The 6,726-nt window shown below is 45.3% G+C and overlaps 1 pseudogene; it reads left to right on the top strand.

The window, feature by feature from the left end:
- Positions 1 to 695: 695 nt before the first annotated feature.
- LOC136319579 (olfactory receptor 2AT4-like) lies at positions 696 to 6,447 on the top strand (annotated as a pseudogene).
- The last annotated feature ends 279 nt before the right edge of the window (positions 6,448 to 6,726 follow it).

Consider the following 6,726-nt stretch of genomic DNA (forward strand, 5'->3'; position numbering starts at 1 on the left):
ATGTGCCTTGACAAGGGAAGCCCAGGATTTCGAACCAGTGACCTCAGAGTTCCAGGTCGACACTTTACGCGCTGCGCCACCGCAGGTCAGGCTAAAATTTTTCATCTACTGTTTTCCCTTCCCTCCCCAGAGGTGATCACTCTGACTGATTTGGTGTGGTCCTTTCAGATCTTCTCTAAGCATGTGTGTGTATGTGTGTGGGGGGTTTTGTTTTGTTTTTCTTTTAACAGACTGGCTCAGGGTAGCCAGGGGCATGGAGCGCCATGGTGCAGATCTCAGGAGCGCACATGCTGTGGGGAAAACAGCTGTGTTAGGCTTGCTCGCTAGTTTACCAGGGCAAACACTTTGCCTGACAAGTGCTTCTATGTAAGACTACAGGTTCTTTCCCTGGAGGGTGATTCTCCCAGGTCACTCTCCCACCATTGCGAAGTGCGGTTTTCCTGATCCCTTGTCCTTTTACTACAAAAAGCAGGTTTTCCTTTGTTTGCTCACCTGTCTCTGAGAGCCTCCAATAAAAGGGTAATGGCCTGACGCTGTCTGGCTCTGCGGCTCCTCTACCATCTGCACAAATTCAGTGCGAACCTGCATGGCCTCGACCACCAGCATTACACGTGGTTTGTGTGAACATCAGGGTCCCAGTGTGTGCACATGGTCTGTGTGACCCTCGGTCAGACACCCTGGTAGGACAGGCAAGGATGTGCAGTCACAAGCAAGAGGCTGATGGGTTTGTGAGAGTTTTTCTCAAGAAGGTAAGGCCTGGCCCTGGCCAGTTGGCTCAGCGGTAGAGCGTCGGCCTGGCGTGCAGGGGACCCGGGTTCGATTCCCAGCCAGGGCACATAGGAGAAGCGCCCATTTGCTTCTCCACCTCCCCCTCTCCTTCTTCTCTGTCTCTCTCTTCCCCTCCCGCAGCCAAGGCTCCATTGGAGCAAAGATGGCCTCTGCCCCAGGCGCTAGAGTGGCTCTGGTCGCAACATGGCAACGCCCAGGATGGGCAGAGCATCGCCCCCTGGTGGGCAGAGCATCGCCCTGGTGGGTGTGCCGGGTGGATCCTGGTCGGGCGCATGCAGGAGCCTGTCTGACTGTCTCTCCCTGTTTCCAGCTTCAGAAAAATACAAAAAAAAAAAAAAAGAAGGTAAGGCCTATGACAGTAAAGGAAATGAGAATGTTTAATGAGGTCTCCGTCAATTTTATGAGTCACAGATGAGGGAACTGCAATTTAGAGAGGGAATGTGGAAGGTAGTGGAGCCAGAATGGAAACGAGGTCTTTCTAATTCCAAAGTTAACGATCTTGAACTCTGTAATCCACATATATCCTGCTCCTTTTCTGTGGGAACAGCACAGCATGGTAGAAATATTGTGAGAAAATGGCATGGACATGAGAGTTGTAATGAAGTGTAATGACATAATGATTGTGAGGAACCAAGCATGCAGTAATTAATAAATTACTAAATAATAATTAATTAAGTAATATATGTGAGAGCCACTCTCTGTCTCCTTAGAGGCTTGGGCCATGAGACATCCATCTCCCACCCCTCACTGGGCCAGGCACAGTAGTGACACTGAAAAATGTTTATTGAAGGCCCTGGCTGGTTAGCTCAGTCACTAGAACAACTAGTGCATCGTCCTGGAAACCAAGGTTGCAGGTCAATCCCTGGTCAGGGCACACACAGGAAGAGACCAATGAACGCACAACTAAGTGGAACAACAAATGTTTCTTTCTTTCTCTCTCTCTCTCTCTTTCTCTCCATTCCTCTCTCTGTCTCTCTAAAATCAATTTTAAAAATGTTCATTGAGCTGGAAGAGATTATCTCTTCCAAAGCCCTCATTTTACAGATGGGAAAATGGAGGCTCAGGGCCCCCAAACCACAGCTGGTCCAGGAGCCAGGATTGTTGGTTGCCAGGCAGGGCTGTCTTTGCAGTAGACTGACTCCAGAACAACCCCTGTTCTCACCCCTCGCCAGCCATGGCTCTGAACAAGGGCATAACCACTCCCTGGCAGTTTGGATGGTAAGAAGAGGTGATAATAGCAAGTGTGGCATCAGGTTGGACAGTCAGGTGTCTGTTTTTCCTGTCGTTGTTCCCCACCAGCACTGTAACTGGCTGGTGGAGAATTGTCCCCTAGCAATAATATAGTAATGTATTATAGTAATATACAGTAATAATATAGTATCCTTAGGCACTGAAAACACCCCTGTAATATGTGTTTAAAATTAGTCAGTTAATCTAAACCACAAAACAAATGTAAAGAAGTCCAGAGACTCTCTGATTTTTACTATGATGCTACAACAATGCTTTTAAAAAATATCGAATACTAAATTATTTTCAGAATGTTTCAGTGCTCCTATCTAGCTGCCCCCTCAAGCCCATGCTTTGTCTGTCACATAAGCCCACTCTGCCAAAGCAGGAGTTTAGAAAAGGAACAGGGTAAGCACACATACCTCAGCTGGTTGCTCTGTCCTTGACCCCAAGTAAGTGGGGTAACCTGGGCTCATTGCTGAGTTATCCTGGGCTCAAGGTGATAACCCAGTATGGCCAGTAGTCTAGTTCTGATTCTGTGGCCCACTTACTGTGTGACTTTGGGTAAATCACAGCCCACTTTTGTGTCCCCCATCTGTATAAGACAGGATTAGAGTAAAAATATTGAATTGCCAATGACCCCTTCATTCTGATTTTATGTTCCAGCAGCAAAACGAGGCCTGTTGGGAAAGCTGCATTCTGGCTCTTGCCTCTGGAGCACCAAGGTCCTGGAGAGGGTTGAGTGCGTTGTTAAATGGAAGTGATCAGGCTCCATAGCAGCCCTGTGAGTGCTCCCTGTCTGGTGGAGACATAAACACATAAATAGACAGGGACAGCCCAGTATGATTATAGCAACGACAAAGGAAAGTACAGGAACTGGGAAAGGCCAGAAAAAAAGGCCCCTGAGCTAGCCAAGAGCTTCTCCTTGGAAGAGGGAATATTTCAGCTGAGTTTGGCAGAATACGCAAGAGCAAGAAGTTGCCGTTTGACTAGAGCAAGGGGAAACAGACTGCAAGAAAAATGCAAGAAGGCTGAGCAGTCATCTTCACTCGTGAAAAATCTTATGAACACTGGATGGAAGCCAGGACAGAGTTCAAGACTCACTTCCGCCATGAACATGTTTGACCTGAGAAAACACTCTATTTCTGGAGTTCAGACTCAGCATCTGTCTCCCTGCTCTTTAATAGAAGTGGGGCAGTGGAGGGAGGAGGAAGGTACAACTGGACTTGATAGGTCTGAACTGATCCAAGACAGCTTAACTCAATGACATTTAGTCCAAAATCGACCTTTTTGAGCTCTAAAAACATGCAGAAAAATGTCATTTGCATCATTGTGGGTTTGAGAAAAACCTGATGATCAGCTTAGGTAGGTTGGGTCTGATTAGCTGAGGGCTAATTCTTTTAAGTTGAGATGCAACCATTTTGCTTCCCTACCTAGGTAATGGGGGCTGACCTCTAGAACAATTATTTTCCTGTCAAAGAAGTATTCACAACAAAATGGTCTGTTCCATGTGTCTCATTTTTTTAACTGAATTTATTGGGGTGACATTGGTTAATAAAATTGTAAGTTTCAATGTACAATTCTATAATACATCATCTGTATATTGTTTTGTGTGTTCACCACAGTACAAGTCAAGCCTCGCTCCATCAGCATTTATTCCCCATTTACCCTCTTCTACCTTCCCCCACACCCCCTTCCCTCTTGTAATCACCATGCTATTGTTTATGTATATGAGAGGTTTTTTTACTTAATCCCTTCACTCTTTTACCCAGCCCCGAACACCTCTCCCCTCTGATAGCTCTCAATCTTTTTTCTGTATCTATAAGTCAATTTCTGTTTTGTTTGTTAGATTATTTTGTTCATTAGACTCCTCATAAAAGTTACATCAGATGGTAGTTGTCTTTCTCTAATTGGCTTATTTCACTTAGCTTAATACTCTCCAGGTCCATCTATGCTGTTGCAAAAGGTAAGATTTCCTTCCTTTTTATAGTATTCCATTGTGTAAATGTACCACAGCTTTTCTATCCACTCATCTACTGATGGGCACTTGTGCTGTTTCCAAATCTTGGTTATTATAAATATGCTGCAATGAACATGGGGGTGCACATATTTTTTTGAATTAGTTTTTTGGGTTTCTTTGAATATATTGCTAGCAGTGGAATCACTGGGTCATAAAGCAGCTCTATTTTTAATTTTTGATGAAACTCCACACTGCTTTCCATAGTGGCTGCACCATTCTGCATTCCCACCAGCTGTCTTTTTAGAAAGACACTTACCAGCTTTCACTCCCCAGGCGAAACCAGGCTACCCACCATACTTGAGAGACTAAAGAACAAATTAAAATTTATAGTTTTTGCTGATAATATCAGTTTAGAAATAGAGGTAAAAATGAAAGCCCTTGCTCCAATCTTTCCCCACATGAAAACTTAAGCTTCCAGATTTCCTAGGGAATGTGCTGTAGAGAAGGAGCCCTGGTCTGGGAGTCAGTGACCAGGGTTCCAGTCCAGGCTTTGTGGCTGACTGGTCATGTAATCTTAGGCAAGTCCTTGCCCTTTTTGTTTATAAAGAAAAAATCTGGCTGGACATTTCCAGATTTGGTATTTTTTTGCTTAAATGGCATGAGAAATGTTTTATCAGAAGTAAGAGAAACAGGACAGTTCTAGAAAAATCAGAGAGGGAGTACTCTTAGAATCATCATGGTTGAGGCAATGATACAAACATGACCATGGACTTGCTTCCAGATTGTGACCACAGACTTTGTCCTAGATGAGAGGGGTCATTATTCTCTCTCAATTGAAGACCTCTGGCTCTGTGGGTGAACAGAAGCACACATACCCTCTTCCTTGACGAGAAAAAAACAGCCTCTGATGGGGAAGGGGGAGAAGATTTTGCTTTTGGCATTTGTCACAAGAAGACTGGCTCACAAGACTCCTACAATGCCAGCTGACTGTGGTGCCTTCACAGCTGGGACAAGGGAAGTCTACAGGCTAGTGGTTCATTAGGAACACCTGCTGAGCAGCTAGGGTGAAGACCAGCAAAAAACTTTTCCTAAGCACTTTTCACCATCATAATTTAATAATCAACTGTTTAGATCTGACTTTTCCCAGTAAAATATAAACTCCAAGAAGTTGGAACTTTACCTGCCATCTTTACTTTCTTCACTGTGTGTCACCTGAATGCAGTATAATGACTTCCATTTGGCAGATTACTAGTTAACTAATAGTTAATATTTGAACAAAGAAGAAAGGTAGGAATTGGGGGTTCACATGGTAGAAGTCAATACCATAGCCCATCATCAGTCTTGTAAAGTTGGTTGTAAATAATTGTGCTTATATGAACTATTGAGTAAATATTATTCATTCACATTCTAAAATCCTTTGTTTCTATGGTTTTCAGATATTCCCAGTATCTAGATGTTCCAGCTGCCCATTTCCCAGAAATCCAGCTCTGTCTCACTATCTGTAATGGATCAGTGAGTGCATGGCTCACCAGTCTTCTACCTGGTGGATATATCCTCTCTGCCAGAGTCTCTCTTTCTCCCTGAATTTTTTATTATCCTCCTGGTCTATCTTCTCATCCTTATGGGTAATGCCCTGATCCTAGTGGCTGTGGTCACAGAGCCCAGCCTCCACAAGCCCATGTAGTTCTTTCTAACCAATTTCTCTGCTCTGGACATCCTCTTTACCACAACCACTGTCCCCAATATGCTGTCCCTATTCCTGTTTGGGGACCACTTCCTCAGCTTCCCTGCCTGCTTATTGCAGATGTACCTCTTCCGAAGCTTTACATGCTCAGAAGCCTTTATCCTGGTGGTTGTGGCCTATGACTGCTATGTGGCTATCTGCCACCCACTGCACTACCTTGTCTATATGACCTCACAGACCAATGCTGCACTGGCAGCCAGCCTAGCTCACTGCCCAGTTCACTGCCTTTCTCCTGCCCATCCCAGCAGTAGTGAAAATCTCCCATATGGCTTATAACAATATTGCTCACACCTACCACTGCTTCTGTGACCACTTAGCTGTGGTCCAGGCCTCCTGCTCTGACACCACACCCCAGACCTTCATGGGCATCGCCATGGTAGTATTTTTCCTGTCCCTTCTCCTGGTGCTTCTCTCTTATGCCTGCATCCTGGCCTCGGTGTTTCGCATCAGCTCCCTAGAAGGATGCTCAAAAGCCTTCTCCACCTGCAGCTCCCACCTCCTGGTGGTTGGTACCTCCTACTCATCCATTGTCATAGCCTGTGTGGCCTACAGGGCTGACCTGCCCCTGGGCTTCCATGTCATGGGCAATGTGGTGTTTACCATCCTCACACCTGCTCTCAACTCCCTCGTTTACACTCTGAGACACAAGGACGTGAAAGCAGTGATTACCAAAGTGCCATATCTCAAGACCATGTTTGGGATAGGAGTTCTTGGCCTTTACATGTAGCTAATCCTACCTTCAGGACACAAAATAACAGTGCCCAACATATATTAGGAATTCTATAAATATTGTGAAATGAATAAATTTATATAGGCCCTGGCCAGTTTGCTCAGTGCATAGAGCATTGGCCTGGCATATGGAAACCCCAGTTTTGATTCCCACTCAGGGCACCCAAGAGAAGCGACCACCTGCTTCTCTCCCCCTCCCTCTCCTTTTTCTCTCCCTCTTCCTGTCCTGCAGCCAGTGGCTCGATTGGTTCGAGCTTTGGTCCAGGGTGCTGAGGAT

This window comes from Saccopteryx bilineata, chromosome 1, assembly GCF_036850765.1.
Source record: "Saccopteryx bilineata isolate mSacBil1 chromosome 1, mSacBil1_pri_phased_curated, whole genome shotgun sequence".
Lineage (NCBI taxonomy): Eukaryota > Metazoa > Chordata > Mammalia > Chiroptera > Emballonuridae > Saccopteryx > Saccopteryx bilineata.